This window comes from Hydractinia symbiolongicarpus, chromosome 3 (genome assembly GCF_029227915.1).
Source record: "Hydractinia symbiolongicarpus strain clone_291-10 chromosome 3, HSymV2.1, whole genome shotgun sequence".
Classification (NCBI taxonomy): domain Eukaryota; kingdom Metazoa; phylum Cnidaria; class Hydrozoa; order Anthoathecata; family Hydractiniidae; genus Hydractinia; species Hydractinia symbiolongicarpus.
The window spans coordinates 14,429,959-14,450,057 of record NC_079877.1 but is presented as its reverse complement, the minus strand read 5'-3'; the positions used below and the strand labels follow the sequence as shown (position 1 = coordinate 14,450,057).

The window sequence follows — 20,099 nt, the reverse complement described above, 5'->3', positions numbered from 1 at the left end:
GATAGACTATAGCTTACAGTTTTAAAAAAGAAATAATTATAGATACTTGATAGGCTTTTTGGATGTCTTAAATACTATTAATTTTTAAATTTAAATTTTTCGGTGAGTAAGTTCTTCAATACAATTGCGCTAAAACTTTTAATTTTTTTTTGGTTCGATGTTTCCTTTAAGGCTCAGAAATAAACAAAAATTCACAATAGTACCAACACCTATTAAAAACTCTCATCATAACAATATCATATATAAGGCTAAAAAATTAACAATTTGTTATATCAGCTTTGCCACCTATAGGCTTTCCCTATCCAATAGATAGGCATTAAGTGTAGTCAATTTTTGAGAGAAATAAATATTTTAATGTGATTGAGAGAGTTTCTTCTCTTGCCTCTCTAGATAGATAGATAGAATGCGTATTATCTTTAAATTGCTACAATGTAAAAATTTAATGTAAAAATCGTCTGGTCGCATTATATTTATTTTCTCCTGTTTTTTTTGTCCTAAAAAGGTTTTAAACACAACAGTAACACCATACGAAACAATTTTTTAACTAATGTTTTGAATTGAATTTATATGATACCTAATAGCCTAGCATTGAACTAAAGCGACTGAAATTCAGGTTTTTCAACTCCAGGATTATTCTTTTTTTGTAAAATCATCCTGAAAAGAGCAGCAAAAACATATAAACCCAATAAACCCAAAGATTTTAGGAACGTACAAAAGAAAATAAATATAAACTACAACTATGTTACAATAACAATTTACCAAGTGAATAATTATGTGAATTTCGACTCCATTTGCAGCTTCCTTTTACATGAATAACTAGCCGTGTACAGCAAACACCTTTTTTCTTCTAAAATAAATAAGAAATTAATTAATAGCCATTTCGTAGGAAAACAGCCCAACCAATCGCATTGCCGTGTATTGTACACAATCTTCTATATTGACCTATAAGGCAATAACGCTTCGTTGACCACAATCACATGCACAAAACAGTAGGAAATGATCACGTAAAAAAGTTGTTCTCAAAAATTAGATTTTAATTTATATAAAAATTGCATATCAAGAACAATAGAAAATTCCATAGTAGAATAGTTCTAAAGGCAGTGAAGTTTTTATTTTAAAAGCCCCACGGAGTCGTTATAAATATAATAATTTAATTTTACCCCCGGATTAATGTCCACGCCGTATCTAACGAAAACAAGTGGGTTATCAACTGAAAAAAGAAAAGCAGAGCGAAGAAGGTTGTCTGTTTTTCAAAGTAATCCTGGAAAAAGTTATTTCAAACAATGTTTACTCATCATGTGGTTAGATTAAAGCTTATATTTGTTTTTTCTATATTTTCCATTTTTGCGTTCTGGGACCAAGGTTGCTTCCTTTTATAGAAATTCTATCGGATTCGAATATAAATGTAATTCGAATCTGAAATGTAAAAAAACAAACTGTTGTGTTGTTGTCGAACAAAGTTTATGTTGTAGTTAGAAATATTTCTAACGTACGATGACTTAACATCACAAAGAAAACAGATCGAAAATGTATCAGGCAATTGTATACATCTTCAATTCGTTCTCTTTAGGATGAAGCGAAGTTTAGTATTCATAGTAAAAAACTAATTGAACTTTCATCCAGAGAACGCTAGCAAGCTACTCACTGACAAAGGTGTGTTGTTTAGATTATTTAGTAGGGAAATGAATTTGGGTGTATAACGATTTTTTAGCCGTTTCTTTCTGAACTAAATTTTTCCTTAAATATTAAGTTTCTTGTTGTGACTTGCGCCGGAAAAATATTTTCTTTAAGCACTTATTTTGTAAGAATATACTCTGAAAAATGGATCAGAAGTTTAGAATATCCTAAGAATATGTCTGAGCTTGATAGTTTGTTTTAAATATAAACATTTGTATGACGCACAAAATTGATTAGAAGTTTACTTTTTTTATTGTATATCAAACGAACTGAACTTTTCTGTGTCCAAGCAATAGGCCGCTACATGTAGTAGAATTGCCATTAGCTAGCTATAACAACTTATAGCATGCTTTATTTTATTAAGGCATTATATATTTTCAGGCCATAGTCATGCTAAGAACATATTGAGAATAATGAGGATAGCATTTGTCAAAAAACTTAAGAACATCGAGGCTGAAACTAAAATATACTATTGTTATAAAAACAGCGTGTATATTGTAGAGAATTAATTTTTCCGTTGTTACTATTTTAACACTACAGACTGTGTAATTCAGTGTTGATGTCGTTATAAAAAACCTAAACCTAAAACCTTTAAATCAATGTCTACATCTGTTACGTTACGATCGTTTAAATAATATTCGATTCTTAAATTCGAAAACGCTGCATTGTTATCTTCTTTGATTTTATGCGTGATTTTCTTGATTATAAGTTTGGGTCTGTAACGCAAACTGTGCTTTTAATATTTTGGTTTGAAATATTTCGGTAGATATACAATTATATCAACTGATTCAAGTTTTTTTTCTCTTTTATGTGTTTTTAACTAATAATTTCTTATGTTTTGAGTATGACTGAATAGCTGATTATGTGCGACTTAATGAAAAATGTTGGGTATTTTTTAAACGTTTGGTATCCCTTTTTCCCTGGTGTACTTCTGGAATAGCAAAGCAAGTATATAGTTTTGCGTATTTAATTTTTTACGTAACGGTTGTTAGACACCTTTGATTTTTTTGGACATTTTCCATACTTATTTTTTATATATATTTTTTTCGCACATGCTTAAATATTTAGAAGTTTTGTTTTAGCGGTTATAAACATAGAATAATGCAGATTGTGAGCAACCTCGACCCCAGGGCTTTTTCTTTTTTTGTCATCCCGTTACAAAGCCGGGGTCGAGGTTGAAATGTGAGTTTTGAAAATTCAAATTACTGTGTTGTCTGATATACTTTTGTTCCTGGTGTACTTCTGGCATGGCAAAGCAAGTATAAATTTTAGCAGATTTCGCTTTTTAAGTAACAGTTGTTACACGCCTTTGCATTTTGCTTTTTTATTTTTTTTTGTTGCACCTGCTTATATTTTTAACGTTTTTGGTTTCAATGGGTATAAATATAAAGTAAAGCAGACTGTGAGCAACCTCGATCCCAGGGTCTTTTCTCTCTTTTTTCCGTCCCGTTATAGAAAGAGACAAAAGGCCGAGGTTGGATTGTAAGTTTTAAAAATTCAAATTACCATGCTGTATGTTTTTGTTTGGTATCCCTTACACGCATTTCATGGAGACATTTAGTGAGATGTGTTTTGAAATGCTTTGACTAACTTCTTTACTAATAATTTTAGCGAATAAATTTCGCATTGTCAGAGGGTTAGAGCAAGTAATTTTAGTAGATTTAGATTTTAAATGTCACATAACTGCAGCTGTTGGACACCTTCAATTTTTTGGTCATTTATATAATCATGCAGATTGTAAAATTCGCACTGCTGTATTGTTTGTTTTTTGATGGTATAACTGTTCTATGAATTAAATGAGAAATACAGTGGATTCTTCCACGGGAATTCGGCTAGTTCGTAGTATTCTGGTATTCAGGAACATTATTTTTAAACACATAAATACATCTACATTTGACTAATGTCGAAAAAACAACCCCAACTTTATCTCAAAACTTGCTTACGAATGACGAGAAAGTCAATAACTGGAAAATCCCTTGTGTATGCAAGGGGTTGTGCCCCTCCCATTTACAAGAGAGTTTTTAGTAAGCATGGTAACACGAAGGAAAGGCAGCGCTTAATGTATGTAAACAGAGTCAAATAAGTGATGAATTAGTTGCCAAGCTACTTAGATAAAATGTTCAACTATAAAATACATTTTATGCAAATAAAAAACTTTTTAAGGCGTTCTCATTTTAAAATAGCGCCACCCAGGTAGCGAATCAAACTAAAATCAAAGCAACTTGCAAGTCAACTAAGGAAGCCTAACTTACCGAGTTTGCTTTACAAGTCATTATCCAGCAAGTAGTTATTCATGTTGGCAGCATCAGACCAAGCCGGAAACCTTGAACCGTCAAATTCACCAGCAAGCGCATTACCTTCTGTTAATCTGTGTCTCTCCCCTCCAATTTCTTCTTTGCATTCGGGACACCGACTTCTTTCCATAGCTCCACCACACTCACCAATAGCATATACGTGACCATTTCGGCATTTATACCAATGGCCTTTTTTCAGACCAATTGTTTTCACGATCATAATCCTTTCTTCATCAGAAATACCAGAGTTATATTGACTCCTCTTCTCGATTTCCATTAGCTTATTCTCGTAATCCTCAATGTTTTTAATTTTTCCTCCACTTATAAAAAGTTCCACTATACCTTTAAGCTTTTCTTCATCATCGTCAATGCTTTTCTGTTTTTCTTCATCACTTCCACTCATATTACTGAGCTTTTTTTCTGCAATTAATGCACGAATAAAGGTTTTCAGTCTTCTGATTTCCAAAACCACATCGTCAAACCTTTGTTCGTCGTAAACAGCTTCTTTAATAATCAATTGTTTTAAAAACCTTAAATCTCTGCGCAAGATTTTAGAAGCAAATAATTCAGTATCAATTTCATTATCGAGGATAGCTTCTTCCAATTTCATACATTTTTCAAATAAATTGATTTGATTCTCAATAGAAGATATGGTATAGCATGTAGCTTTAACCAACCTGCTGGCAAGAATAAAGGTAACATACCCACTTTCTGGGCGAACATAGTTGAGATACTCCTCCTTACATAGCAAATCCATTTCTTTTTCAAAACGGGCAAATGAGTTAGACATTTTAAGTGGAACTGATTGATATTCTGACCGCATATTATCAATTAGTTTCAACTTGTGAAACAAATCAGATTTCTTTGATCTATCCACACCTTGGTTAAGTTTTGTCATCTTAACTTTTTCAATGTCAGCCCAGCACTTTTTTATAACATTACTGTATCTTGGCGTCAGAAGAATAGGGGTTTTGCATTTTGGGCATTGCTTCTGTTGGATAACAGCTTTGCCATCGTCGTTCATACTCATCCATCTATCAAGACTTTTTACTTCAAATATGTGATTGCAGTCGTGGAGTACCAAAAATCTTGCTTCAGGACTATCTTCTTCACCAAAAAAGATTTCTTCGACTTCATCCTTGTTGCATTTTCTGCATTGAGTAGGACATCTTTCTCCACATAAGCCAATACAACGATGCCGACACCTGAGTTTGTATCTGCACGGTTTGTCGCATGGTTTCCGATCACACATTTCAAAACATTTCTTCTTACACTTGCTGTGTTTACACATGTATTCACACTTCTCCTTGCACGGAGTACAAATTTCTCCGCATTTTTTGTTGCATTTGCTGTGAGAGCATCGATTTTTACATTTTTTGTTACACGGAGGACAAGCTTTTGTGCACCACTCTTGACATAAGTGCGAACACATAAGAACCCGTTGGCATTTGATATTGCACATAGAATGTAGCCTCCCTTGCTTGCAAGATCCACACTGACCGCTACACATGTCACCACACCTCAGTTTTTCTTTGCATTCAACATTGCAATGGACGTAATAAATACTCTCGTTGCATGGATATTTGCCAGAGTGTCCACAAGGCAGCTTTTTTAATACTCTTTCACGGCAATCAATAGCTTCGCACTTACAATAACATAATTTAATACATTTATGCCCGCATGATAGCATTCTTTCACATCTTTTTTTGCAAGCGTAATACTCCGGATCCTGATAGCACGGCATTTCTTGAGTGTGAGAGCATTTTTCAATAAACTTTTTAACTGAAACACTACATGGGGGACAAGGTGCTCCCCAATGGCAATATTCTTTGCACAAATGAGATCCAGCACTACAGTCAATCTCACACATCTCTCTACATGTATACTGTTCATGTTTCACATCAGTAACATGGCATCTTTTTTTGCAGCTGTGACCACATTTCAATCTATAGTCGCAAGGCAAAGTGCATCCACCGTCAGGTACAGCAATGAAATCTGACTCTTGACTTACTTCAACTTTTGTATCAGGGTGGTTGCCACAACTCAATGTAAGTTTTCCACCGTAAAATCCTTTAATCTGTACTTCTGATATTATTTTCTTCCAGACAGTTGCTTCTTTTTGGTTCAGAAACATGTCAAAATTTCCAATAACATACAAACCAATCTTGGCACGTGATAAACACACGCAAATGCGATTATCGTTTTTCATAAACCCAACATTACCCTCTTTATTACTGCGAACTAATGACAGCAAAATAATGTCATTTTCTTCACCTTGAAAGTTATCCACTGAAGAGATCCTTACTCCTTCAAATTGATTCTTCGGCATGTGCTTCTTCAGTAGTAATACTTGCCCAACGTATCCGGTAAGTATTGTAATTTGAGAAGGTTTATAGCCTTGTTGAATTAGGTAAAGACACAATGACTTTAGGAACAACGCTTCGTGCAAGTTTGATTTTGATTTTAAAACAGCATCGTCGCCTTCTGGTTCTTTATGCGCAAGAAAAAATATATTTTTTTGTACACCTTTGACATCTGGATAATCTTGAACCACTGGTGCATCTATTAGATTAGGATATATATGCCTTAATAAAGCCGAAATGTCGGGCCTCATTCTGTGCTGTGTGTCTAAAGTGTGTAACTCAATTCCATTATTTACCATTCGCTCAAACAGTGATAAATCCAAATGATAATCTACAGCAAGTTTGTACACAGACGGTTTTGGTTTAAGTTGCTTGTGATCTCCAATTAAAATTAAGTGCTCCACCTTTGAAGTTAAACACGCAATGACATGTGCTTCCAAGACTTCTGCAGCCTCTTCAACAAGTACGATTTTTGGGTTCACTCTTTCTAATAGATGCCGATGTTTCGCTGCACCGGTTGTTGTCATAGCTATTACTTCAGCTAGTTTCATATTATCCTCATCAACTTTTTCATCTATTTCTCGAATCTGTGCACAAGTATTCTCGTATTCTGTTACCTTCTCATGAAGATTAACAGCGTCTTCCTTGTCAAATTTATTAAGCCAATGCTTATAAAGTTGCCAGCGTTTTGACTTCTCTAGATTCCAAGGATCTTGAACTAACTCTACTTCTCCTTCGCTCATTGCGGAAACTTTTTTTAACTTCCTTGTTATAAACTCTTTCCTTTCATCTGGCATTAGCATCTTTTGTTTTTTTAGCTGTAGAATGTTTGTACGCAGATCCTCGATATTCGGTTCCGCCTCCCCAGTACATGCTCAAATTCGCCACTGTCGATATCAGCAAGGTGTGCATCATCGTCAGAAATATCTTCACAGTTGCAGAAGCTGTTGTTATCTACACTTTTTTCTGGTATGCTATTTCTTGAATTACTCCAGAACGTGTAACGAGATGATGGTAGTGCATAGCAATGTTCTTGTTTATCTGTCGTTGTGATGCTGGCACATGTTATATCTTTTGAAGTGATGCCATCAATTTCAAGATATATATCAAAGATTGAGATATCATGCCGATCACAATCCTCATAAACCTGCTGAAACTTTTGAAAATGAGAAGGAGTCATAACTTTTTCGTATAAATAGTTAAAGATGAATTTCCCTTCAACTACACGTCTGTGAAACGCGTCACCGCTGCTTTTAGCTGCTAACAGTTGTGCTTGTTGAGAACGGTGGTCTTTAATAAATTGTGTCGCGTCTTTATAATTCTGATCCACCTTCCAAGGCTGTGCTATTATAAACCCCCGTCTATTTCGTCTCCTTCGAATGCTGCGTATAGCTCTATTTTGAAACTGATTATCTTTATTTTTTAACCTCCATTTATTTCGGCTTTCATGTAAAGAATAAGGACGTAGCTTTTCGCTTACTTTACCTCCAACACGGATAAGATTTTTATATCCAATATCAACTAAACCACCCACGAATTGATCTAGTGCATGATTAGTGTAGCATATGATAAGCAATGGAGAACAATACCTTCCACACCAATTACTTCTATTCTTCAAAAGAGCATCTACAATTCTTATTCCAAGGTGTGTTTTACCTGTTCCTGGAGGTCCTTGTATGACTACAAAGTCGTTTGTCAAAGCAGCTTTAAAGGCTAGGTATTGCGATTCATTCAGTCCCGTTTCATCAACACTTGGCCATGAATCATGTTGCAAAATTTCTACCTTCTCTTGCTTTATGTTTAATGGTCTATTTAAATCATACAACGGTTGATCTATAGTTTGCAAGTATTTTGGGCAACAACTAAAACTCTGTCCATCTACAATATATTTTTGAAATGGTATTTGCAATGAGTTCATTTCTTTCAATCCTTCTAGCACATGAATGTATGCTTCATAGTACACTCCGCTTTCAACCATCATCATTCTTGGCGAGCCTTTATTATACGCTTTGAATTCAACCATGTCGAGAAAACGCACCTCCAAAACGCCATCCTTTAGCTTTTCCACCTCTCTTCGAGCAACAATGCCATAAACCATTGTTTCGAATCGATCTTTGCTGAAACATAACAGATTATGTGGCATCAGTCTTTTTGAGTGGTCCCAGTTAATATTCTTCATTTGACTTACATCAAAGTGAATCTTCTGCGTAATACCGCTATTTGTAAAATTCATTTCTTTAACAATAATGTTGGTGTACGTTCCTAGAGTGTATTTCTTCTTTTTCTTGGGCAATGAATCTCTCCTTATTTCTTTAATAGCATCTCTTAAAGGCGCTATCAAATCCTCGCGAAGCAAGCAGAAGGTAACGTTAAGATAATCTTCCCCACTTGCAAACTTTCCTGTTACCGGGACTTCTTTTAAATGCTGTTGTTTACTATATCGCAAATCTTCGCATGAAGGTAAAATCGGCAAATATTTATAAACTGCAAGCTCCTCTTTTGATGCTACTGGTACGGTCATTTGTTTAACAGATTCATCGCGTTGTTTCAGTAGTTCTTCCATCTAAACGAATTTATTATTTATTTATTCACTTATGAATTTATTCATTTTTAATTTATTTATTCATTCCTGTTTTTCAAAACATACTGAGTACAAAATTATGAATGTACTCTTTAACGATTACACGACTTAAGTGTCTATGATTGTTCCTGAAATGTTTACGAAATATGTTCAGGGATTTGATGTGCTGCACATTTTTCTTCTTTCAAAACAATTTTTTTCAGAAATATACATATTTAGCAACATTTCTAAAGGAGAGGCAAACAAAAAATTATTTTGTGGCAGTCACAAAAAATAAATTATAGATTTCTAAATCCTAAAACCTACTAATAACTACTTTGATAACAAATAAATAACTATATTTCACAGCTAAGTATCTATATATCTTTCTAACAATATTTTTACAGAATTTTTTAATGGCTCTGTGGGGTGAAAATAATTAGGTTTTAGATGTACCTACCAGTAAAATTAAAAATAAGTTCTTTGATTTGAGGTAACAAAGAATATTTTACGTACTATAGTAGTAACACCTTTTTATCACCTTCGTTTACACTTGTTTGAATTAAAAAATATCTCTAATGACCAACTACAATATTTTTCATGTTTCAAGTCTCTCTTTAAGAACATACTACAAGCTTCGAACAATGAAGTTTGCTATGATAAGATGGCGCCTAAATTTGAATCAATATACAGAGCGGAAACATTCAACAACAAATCGAAAGCGCAATATGGTGGCTTTATCTTTATTCACGAATCTTTATTTTTTTATCTTTACTCGCACAGTTAATATCAATTTGTTCAGTACGTTCAGTATTATAAAATAATAAAAATATGTTCGTCACATGTTGTTCAACATTTTTTGCTCTTTTGCTCTTTTGATCTTCAACTTTTTCTTGATTCATTATTTTGTGCGTATTGACCCGCGACCGGCACAATAAGGAGAAATATATTCCATTGTTTTTTAATTTAGCCACCCGTTTCGTAAATGTGTAAGAATACTTAGTTATAAATAATTCAGCACTCACAAGGATGCAAACAAAACTGGTATTTTTAACAGACTGTTTTATATTTTGGGTCTAGTGTGTTGTCGTTCCGCAAAGTCATAAGTTAAAATTTACCGTTCTTATGTAAAAAACATCACATTTTTATAACTTTGCGACATTTTCAATATTAAAACTTTTTTGTTATGATGGCTGTTATATGTAAATTGATTTATCATGGAGCAGACCAAGCTAGTCGGTCTGGTCTGGTCTTCAAAATCAATACTGTCATCATGAACTTTTACTCAGCAGCCGTGTGGTGCGCAGTTATCCTCTCCTTTAATAACAGCCGTCATCTGTCTGTTTTTCTGTCTGTTACGCTGGTTAATAAATAGTCTATATTATAATACCCGTATACGTCTGTCTCTCGCGCAAAATGGTAACCGCAGTAGCAAGACACACGAAATGCGGTAAGTAAATGACGGGCAAACCCGTGGATTTATCTACAGCCACTACCCAATATTTACATATTTTCCCTATCTTCTGTACTTATTTGTTTAACTTGTATTTTCAACGTATCTTCATGTGGCACGTGGGTATAATCTTTTAGTGGAGTTTCTAAGATGGAATTAAAACATAAACCATTCTGCGTCTTCCAGTACTACTTTTTCAACGCATTCAGAAGCTGAAAATTTTCTTGCCTAAAATATTATTATTTTATTGTACTGGAATAAATTAGACATTCTGTTTAAGCATTTTTGTAGACAAATACACAATTAATCACTGGTCAATACGCACAAAAAATAAGTCAAAAAAAAAGTTGAATATGAAAAGAGCAAAAAATGTTGAACAACATGTTAAGAACATATTTTTATTACTTTTCACCTCTCAAATAGCAAATTTTCAAAAGATCAGCTTTTGTTTTATCAAATATCAAGAAATCGGTGTCTTTACGTGTCAAACCTATGCGGAATAACTCATCTTAGTACAGAAAATGTCTGGTACAAGATTCAAGTTTTAGGCATTATCATAAGAAAGTTTTAAGTATTGTCAATTGTTGTACAAGATTTCAAGACTTGGTACGACGATGTCACATAGTCAAATATGAATTGTCAGTAAGTGCCACGCCTATACAACAAGGACAATTATTGTTTTAGAAAGAATAACTGTCAATTCAACTGTCATAACGGCGACCTTAGACATGTCAAAAGTTCTTTATTCTTAAAAAACAAAGAGCGAGATACTTGAAGCAGCATTACCTTTGATGATAATTCTGTATTCTCCATCGGTGATATAATATACTTTATGCGATCAAGAGGTACGTCGACTGCATTATTTGGAAACAATTCCATATAAAACTCTGCGATGGATATCAAGTATTCTCCGATTTGACTTTTCTTTATGTTATCTTCAGCCCAAAATCTTTTTTTGAGTATTTCTTTTCCAGCTTTGTATAAATATTCAGTCTGCGAAAGAATTTTGTAGATATTTGCCTTATTCACTTTCATAGATGATTTGCCACAATGGTAGAAAATGCGAAGAATATGTTCAATCCAATCTTTTTTCAGAGAATCACTCTTATTGCATACGTCCTCTAGGCCTTCTAGTATGTTTACAACTTGAGGGATCAACTCATCACTTTCGTCTATTTTACTTAAAACTTCTAATTTTAGGTACCCGATGGAAGGAGCAGTTTTTCGTCTTTTGGAGTTTGATGAAAATCCGTCATTTTCTAAAAGATACGAAAAGATAGATTGTGTCAACATTGTTGGCACTTTTGACTAGGATAAAGTGACTCGGCATGAAATGACTTCTACTCAGAGCACAATACTAGATAATGAACATTACCCGCAACAACAACAATCACATGGGAATTCCCTTCAAAAAATACAAAAAGGTAGACTTCACTCGACCGGTCATTCGGCAGTCTGCTCTGTCTATAAAAACTTTAATTTACTTACAAGTAAAGAACTTCTGCATAGCTGGAGAGCTTCCGTTAAAACTTTGAAGCTAATAACTTATTCATTTCGCATATTAACTAAACTCTGGAAATTTCTATAATTACTGCTCTGTCTTGTTTTTTGTTTACAACATGCCTCCGTTTTTAAACTTTCACCTACCGCTGTGGGTTTAATTATATAGAGAGAAATATCCTCAGTTGACAACAGCACATTGGGGCCTTCATCATCGTATATCATCCTTAATTTTTGTGAACTGATCTTTGTAAAAAGGTTGTTAACAAATTGTGACAACAAATTTGGCGAGAATGAAAAGGTCATTTTCGTAGTCAAAAATAGTTTATGAAATTACATTATTTTTTTATCATTTTCTTTAATATTTTAACTGCTCTATCATATTCTATTATGAAATAAGAGAACAAGACAATAAGAGATGTAATAAGAGACAAAAGTCTTTTACTTTGTCGGTTTATTGCGCACACATTAACCCTATTGGGGGGGGGGGGTGGATTCCGCCCCATCCCTGACGGGTTTTTTTTAATAACTCCTAAACGCTATGCTGCATGGCTATGATACTTACTGAGTTTCAATATCTATCTAATAGACACGTGCATGCCAGATTTTCAGGTCCCGCCTTTCAGAGGCTTTGATATTGGATATTACTCGAAACTAACCCTAAAAATCTCTATGAAACCCCTACAATGATGAAAATATAACTCTTGTCAGGATTATCCTTAGAACTTAAAACTTACAACACAACTTTGTTTCATCAAGAAGAATTGTTTTCAATGTTTTTATTTAGCTTTCAGAAATTTCAAACTGAATGTAAAAATTCGCTCTAGAACTAAAGTAACTGAATTTTAAGCTGATAATGGTATTTTGAACAAATTTTAAGCTTTTGATGACGTCACAAAAAATATGCTGACGCAAGCTCCATTTTGTTTTTTTTGTGAAGTACTATAAATGACTGACTTGGTCGTCTGTTCCATTAATAATCCCCACCGTAAATCAAATTTGTTTACATCTTTGTAAGTGCTGAATTATTTAAAATGGGTATTTTTTACACTTTTGTCAAACGAGTGGCTAAATTAAAAGACAATTAAATATATTTCTCTTTATTGTGATGGTCACGGATCAATATACACGAAATAATTAAACAAGAAAAAGTAGAACATCAAAATAGCAAAAATGTTGAACAACAAGTGAAGAACATTCTTATTATTTTATACTACTGAACTTGCTGAACAAACGTAAGTGAAGATGTAGAAAGTGAAGATTCGTGAATAAAGATGAAGCCACCACATTGCGTGTTCGATTTGTTAATGAATGTTTTCGGTCTGTATGTTTATTCAAATTTGGCGCCAACTTATCAGAACAAACTTCATAGTTGGAAGTTGGCAGTATGTTAGAAAAGGGACTCAAAACATGAAAAAAATATTGTCGATAGTCATGACAGATATTTCAAAATTTCAAATAGGTTTAAACAAATATTATAAAATGTTGTTACTACTATAGTACGTAAAATATTCTTTATTATCTCAAGTCAAAGATCTTATTCTTGATGTTTACTGATAAGTACATCCAAAACCTACTTATTTTTACTCCATACAGCCATAAAAAATATGTAAAAATTCTTGTTATTAAGACATATAGATACTTAATTGCGAAATATTAGTTAATATAGCAGTTATCCCAGTAGATTTTAGGATTTAGAAATCTATAATTTTTTATCTGTCTGCCACAAAATAGTTTTACCTTAGTAAATTTTAAAATTTACTAAGGTAACTACTATAATAACAAATAAATAACTATATTTCACGACTAAGTATCTATATATCTTCCTAATAACATTTTTACAGAATTCTTATGGCTGTATGGGATGAAAATAAGTAGGGTTTGGATGTACTTACCAGTTAACATCAAAAGTCAACCTCATCCCCATGGTCTTGTGGCCCCTAAGCCAATATTATGGACTGGCCAACAATAAACCTGGAACAGGCTGGTCACGTAATACAAAAAGGCCCAGATATTTTGGGCATTTTTGAAATTCCAAAGATCATGAGATGCAAATTTGACGCTCGTCTTAAAGGAGAGGCGAACAATGTGTTTATCGTGGTATAGTCGTACACAGACGTACGGGCAGATATGTACGATTTATTCTTGACTGGATCATCAAAAAAAGGTCGCGTTTATGTGAGTTTCTAGTGATATACAAATGTAACATTAAAAACTCAATAGCCTACGACACCGGAAGTGACCTGCATTATTTTTTCTTGTCGATTAGCATAGGAAACTTGGGGATTATAAATGTCACGATGTAAGTCAGTTACATGGTTTTTAGCCAATAAAATGTTTCTTAAAAAAGTGACAGATAAATTTGTTAATTTGCCCACATACGATATAAAAGGAACACAGCTAGGTTATCATCAAAATATTTATAAAAATAGACTTGAACATTGAATAATAACATTGAGTTTTGTACCCAAGTAGGGTAATGAGTTTAACAACATCGATTCATATGGCTACTAGCTATTAATTAAGATGTTCACGTAATTTGGACGTCATATGCTAGCAAGATAACTACCAGATCTTCAGGGGAAAACAGACACCTGACATATATCAATTTAATAATCGAGTTATATTTGCTTTATATCACAAAAATGATATCTTCTTCTGACATATTTTTCTAACGAGTCTCCGTAAAGTTGATGCAAAACTTTAGCATGTCTTTTTATCACCCCCACAAAATAAATCAACCGCCATATTCATTGTATTCTTGTTGACATTAATCTCCCGCGCCTACAATAGTAACAGCATTTTATAATATTCGTATAAACTTCTTTGAATTTAAGAAATATTTGTTAGGCCAACAACAATATTATTTTCATGTTTTGATTCCCTTTTCCACAACATACTACGAGCTTCGAACGATAAAGTTTGTTATTATGAGACAGCGCCAAACTTGAGTAAATATACAGACCGGGAACATTAATCAACAAATCGAACGTGCAATACGATGGCTTTATTTTTATTCACGAATCTTTACTTTCTTTATCTTTACTCGCAAAGCAAATATCAATTTGTTCAGTACGTTCAGTAGTAAAAAATAATAAAATATGTTCGTCACATGTTGTTCAACATTTTTCGCTACTTTGATCTTTAATTTTTCTTGTTTCATTACTTTTCTGCGTATTGACCCGTGACGATCACAATAAAGAGAAATAAATTCCATTGTTTTTTAATTCAGGCACCTGTTTTAAAACACTGTCACCATGAACTTTTATTCACCAGCTGTGCCGTGCGCAGTTGGTCTCTCCTTTAAAGCGTTTAAACTGTTAAGATTTCTATGGCCGCTAAGTTGGAAGACATGTATAGGCTGGACTTTGTTGTTCAGAAGTTTTGAAATCGATGTTTAACCAGCAGAATGTTTCGATATTTTGTTCCGAAATTTGTTGTTGTCATTACCCAGTAAGGAAGACGCTTTGGACAAAGATTCGCCAAATTTATTTTTACCGGGGACGAGAATGGAACCAAATGAGATCCAACTGAGATATTGATTTTTCATGGCGAGAAAGAAAGTGTGCCTGGATTAATAATTTCAGTTAGTCTGTGCAAATATAACTTTTTGCATAATTTAACTGGGCAATCCTACAAAGCAGCCGCGTAAGTTCTAGGGTTAAATTGACGTTGGTGGCCACTTAATTTTTCCCAGTTTCCCAGTTTCTTGTTTTGCTTCTTCGTTTGGTATCTCACTCCAGACATTCAGTTTCCATCTAAATCGACACAAAGCTTTATGTCGTCAAAACATAATTTCCTTGATTCGACTCTAGCACGATAGCCAAAATGAACAGTGAAGCCCCAATACATGAGTCTTTGTTTCAAAATACTTTATCATTTTTTATCTTTTAACTTCACGTTCTTCCAGTGGTCTCTCGTTTCATTTGCGTTATTACCTTGTTGAGATAAATATTTTGCTATTTGCGATGAGAACTTTCTTACTTCGTTTAATATCTGCACCTTCTTTTATGTTCATTTTACTCCCTTTTTTCCACACCACCCGTTGTACAGAATTTTGGAAACTTATCAACAAATCAGGTTGATGGTTGTCACCATCACCATCATATTTTCCGTGCATCACGTTTCATCGAGCTCCCGCGCAGGGATGTTTTCTATTTCTCTTTCGCTGTTGTTTTCCTTGTAATTTTCTGCAATAAATAATTTTAATCTTCTAAAGAAAATTAGATATTTCCGGATCTATGTTTTTAGTTGTGTGTCCTTACAGATAAAATCTGCAGTTGAATCAAAATTTACATCAAGATCGAACGAAATGTTGGTATCGTCAAAAGAATTAAAGAATCCTTTACGATGAGCCATCTTTAAATTGTTGCGTAAAAAATCTTTATTTGTTTACATTTTATTGCGCCATTTATAATTTACCCGTTACCGTACTATGGCTTCATGTTACTTTATAAATGGAAAGACATCATTATCCTTTTATATTCTTTGTAGGGATGGCGTTCAAGAATGAAAAAAAGCCCTGGGGCGTGGTTGATCAAAGATGCATTAATCAACACACATATTGACGTCAACAAATTAAATTCTTACTTTCTTTATTTTCATAACAAAAGTTTCGCCTCACTCTCTTAGTTAACGTTTTTTATCCAACTCACTTTAAGTCATATACGCAGCTATGCATGCATATCACTCTAAGTCATATATGCAGCGATTACGTAATTGATTAGCTTAATTAGCTTTTAACCCTATTCGTAAAGGAGGGGGGGACTATATTTAATAATAAATAATTATTAAATTTTTATGTGTTTATAGTTACACCTTCAAATTTTGTGACTTTTCCTAACTTTTATTTAGCTTTATTTTCCAAAAAAATTTTTTTGAACTATGCCGAAGTGTAGTCTTGGCCATACTTTTTTACTCTTCAGTGATATTTTGAAAAAAAAAATTTACTAAAAAATGTTTTTTAAATGTTTTTAAAAGCTTTGGGACTTCTTAGCTTATATTGTTATATTATTTTGTGTTTTTATTATTGTTACTGCATTCATCGCAATTATACAACATTTAAAATCGTATATGTCACTGAATTTGATGACGTTATCATCAAATATACTGACGTCATCAATTTTCTTTTTACCAAATTGATTATTATTACTGGACAGCACTTGTTGCAAGTTTCAAGTCCAACGGACAACAATTGTTGAAATTAGACAGGTGGGTCGAATTAGCCCCCCCCCCCCCCCCCCAACATTATGGAGCCCCTAAAAAGCCCAGCAGGAATACGGTTAAACAAAAAAAATGACCTCATGGATACCAAGGTGGTTCATGATGCATAAAAAAACATTACGTTATTCTTTTTCTAGGAAATTTACCAATCTCAATATGTTGTGGCTTATTCAAATCATGCTTTGTTATTGTTTGTCAACACGCCCATCAACGAGGTTATTTAACGAGGTCATTTATATTAACGTGATGTGACCTCACATTGGCATCATATGACTCATTTAATAAAAAAATGATAAATTTGTTTTTCCTCATAATAAAAATATTTCATACCAAAGAGTCTGTTTTCTTTAGAATTCAGTAAGTCAATAAAACAGTTTTGTTGCGTTGTTTTGTTTCTAAAATAGTTTTATATCTGCTAATGAGTGTTTGTGTGTTACCTAGGATACATACCACAAAGTATGTTTAATGGAGACCAGATTTTTTGTATTATCAGGCCTAGAAAATTGGTCATAAATATGACGTCATCAAATTATTTTTTTACCTGGAATGAGTTTGTACTAAGACATTCTACAACCGTGCCAAGTTTTATCACTTAAGCACAAGTGGTTCAGGATTTATAACCCAGGTTGCAAGGGTAAAAAAAACTCAGGTATAATAGGGTTGAGAGAGGTTTACACGAAGGAACATGTGAATAGCGAATTCAAAGGTGATTCAGCTGCAAAATATCTTTTTTATTTCCACGAGAAAGAAATAAAAAACAAGTGGCGAATTTAAAATACTGAATCTAAAAACTTTTTTGGCTATTAAAAACAAATGATATTGTCAATTCTTTACAGTAATAAGTTTTTTTAATAATAAACAATGCAGATTGCTTTCTGATTGGTTAAACGTTTACAGCGAAATACTCCGCTAAAGCGAATTTTCCGAAGCATAATCAAAACAAACGCACTGCCGTGCAATTCGCTTCGTGAAGTCGGCGCATTAGCAAGTGGAGTAAGCAAGTACTGCGCAGCAATTTTGACGCGACGCGACACAAGAAATCAAGCAGTCGTGAAGTATCCCGTTCACTAACCTAAGCTTTATTCGCAAGGATATTTTTCTCTCATACGAAAGCACAAACTAATGTCTCTGAGCAAACCCTTAAATTTAAATTCACTGATAAACATAAAATAGTTTCTCAGAGCAAATCCCGAATTAAAATCAACCAATGACATAAAGAAAGCGTGGTCGCATTTACCCCTTTTAAATAACAAGGGAATTTAACATGTTTGTTCAAGTGAGTGATATCATTACCGCTCAAAACATCAAAGAAGAAATGATTTGCCGATAGTGATTGCGCGAACAAAGAACAATAAAAGTAACAAATCGCGAAACGCGTTCGGAAATTGCCTGCATAAAATCCGTTTGCAACCCAGTGTAAATTATCTCACCTTTAGTATTCCGACTTCACGATGGTAAGATAAATTATACTGGCTCTCCTGCCTACCCGTTTATATAAACAACTAAAGCAAGGTTTTCTTGTTGTACCAAAATGAAAAAAAACCGTTAGTAATCCTTATACTAGGTCAAGTAAGGGAGAGCGAAGTTGTTTGGACGTTCTCCTAGGCAATGCTGAGGCTGAGCATAAAAAAAGTGTAACACAAACTCGAACTTACCATCATAATTTCCATTCCCGCAAGAATACCTTCTTTTGGTTCGATGATTTCTTTCATACTCTTCCTCGAAATTATCATGTGATCTTCTGTGTTCTCGGCTGTCTCTCTGTGTTTCATACGAGCAGCCTGCTTCAAATGACTGCTTTTCTCTTTCTCTATGGAATTGATATGGATTTTGATTCCCATAATACTGATCTACAGTATATTCTTGTTCGTCATAATTCCTGCCGCCACTTTGACATTCTCTATTATACCTCGAATGGTGTCGGTTAGAATTCCTGTTGTTTTCCCAAACAGACATTTCGTGTTGTTGTTGATAATCTATAAACGTCGAGGTGTGGTTCGCTTGAGCAGGTTTTTTTTCTTTTCTTTCCTTCCCTCTTTTTTGACTTTCAAATTTATTTACGGAACGATCGGATATTTTCCTCTTGTTTTTATATTTGCGACTGATCGTATTCAAACGATCACGGTATTCTTTTACTTCATCCATCTTCCATTCTGGCGTAAACTTTTATTCTTGCATAATAAAAAATATTTGTGTTGCTTCTGACATTTGCGTTTTTAATAGTCGACAAAAGTATGAAGAAAGCCTATAGCAACCAATCAGAACAATTTTTAAGATATTTTTAGCCAATCAATATTAAATATTTTATACTTTTCCAGGAATTTGACGCAACCACAGTCTGTTTATTAACGTTTAAAGTCCCTCAAAAAACTTATATCGAACGAAAATATATCTGGTGTGGTTTTTTTAAAAAAAGCATGGCTTCGTGTAAGAAAAGATCTTTCAAATGACGTCATGGAGGACCCACTATGGTTGGGTGCAAGTGGCAAATATTTTGATGTCTTCGAATGGCTAAAAACACACTCTTAGAGGTTAACAAATGTGTCAGTTACAATATCTCTATTTATTTTTAAGAATAGAAAAGCACTTTGCATGTCAGATTTGGCGGTGGTCAAAACATTTTACAGACCTAGAATTCTGTTATGCTCACTGTTATAATGTTCTTCACGGGTCAGTAACTTAAGAAGAACATTATCATACCTTATTGTTGCTCTGATTATCATAATACTGGTGAAAACAATACATATAACCCTACAATTACGCTTTCAATGCTTTCTTTAAATCATGCACAAAACCACATGTTTACAAAGCATAACTTTGTAACTCCGTGACCCTTCCTTATGTAAATGTATATGGGGGATTTAGAGTTTAAAGGGGACAGGTGAGTCCCTTATAATCAAATACTGATTGTTTACAAATTTAAAATTAAGCAAAGTTGTGATAATGATTGAGGGGGTGGGGTTGACAGATGACTCGATTATTTATAAATATAACGTCAGACAATGTTGTGATGGTTATTATCTTACTTA

General features: G+C 33.7%; 1 pseudogene; it reads right to left on the bottom strand.

The window, feature by feature from the left end:
- Positions 1 to 3,929: 3,929 nt before the first annotated feature.
- LOC130635898 (NFX1-type zinc finger-containing protein 1-like) lies at positions 3,930 to 19,932 on the bottom strand (annotated as a pseudogene).
- Positions 19,933 to 20,099: the final 167 nt, after the last annotated feature.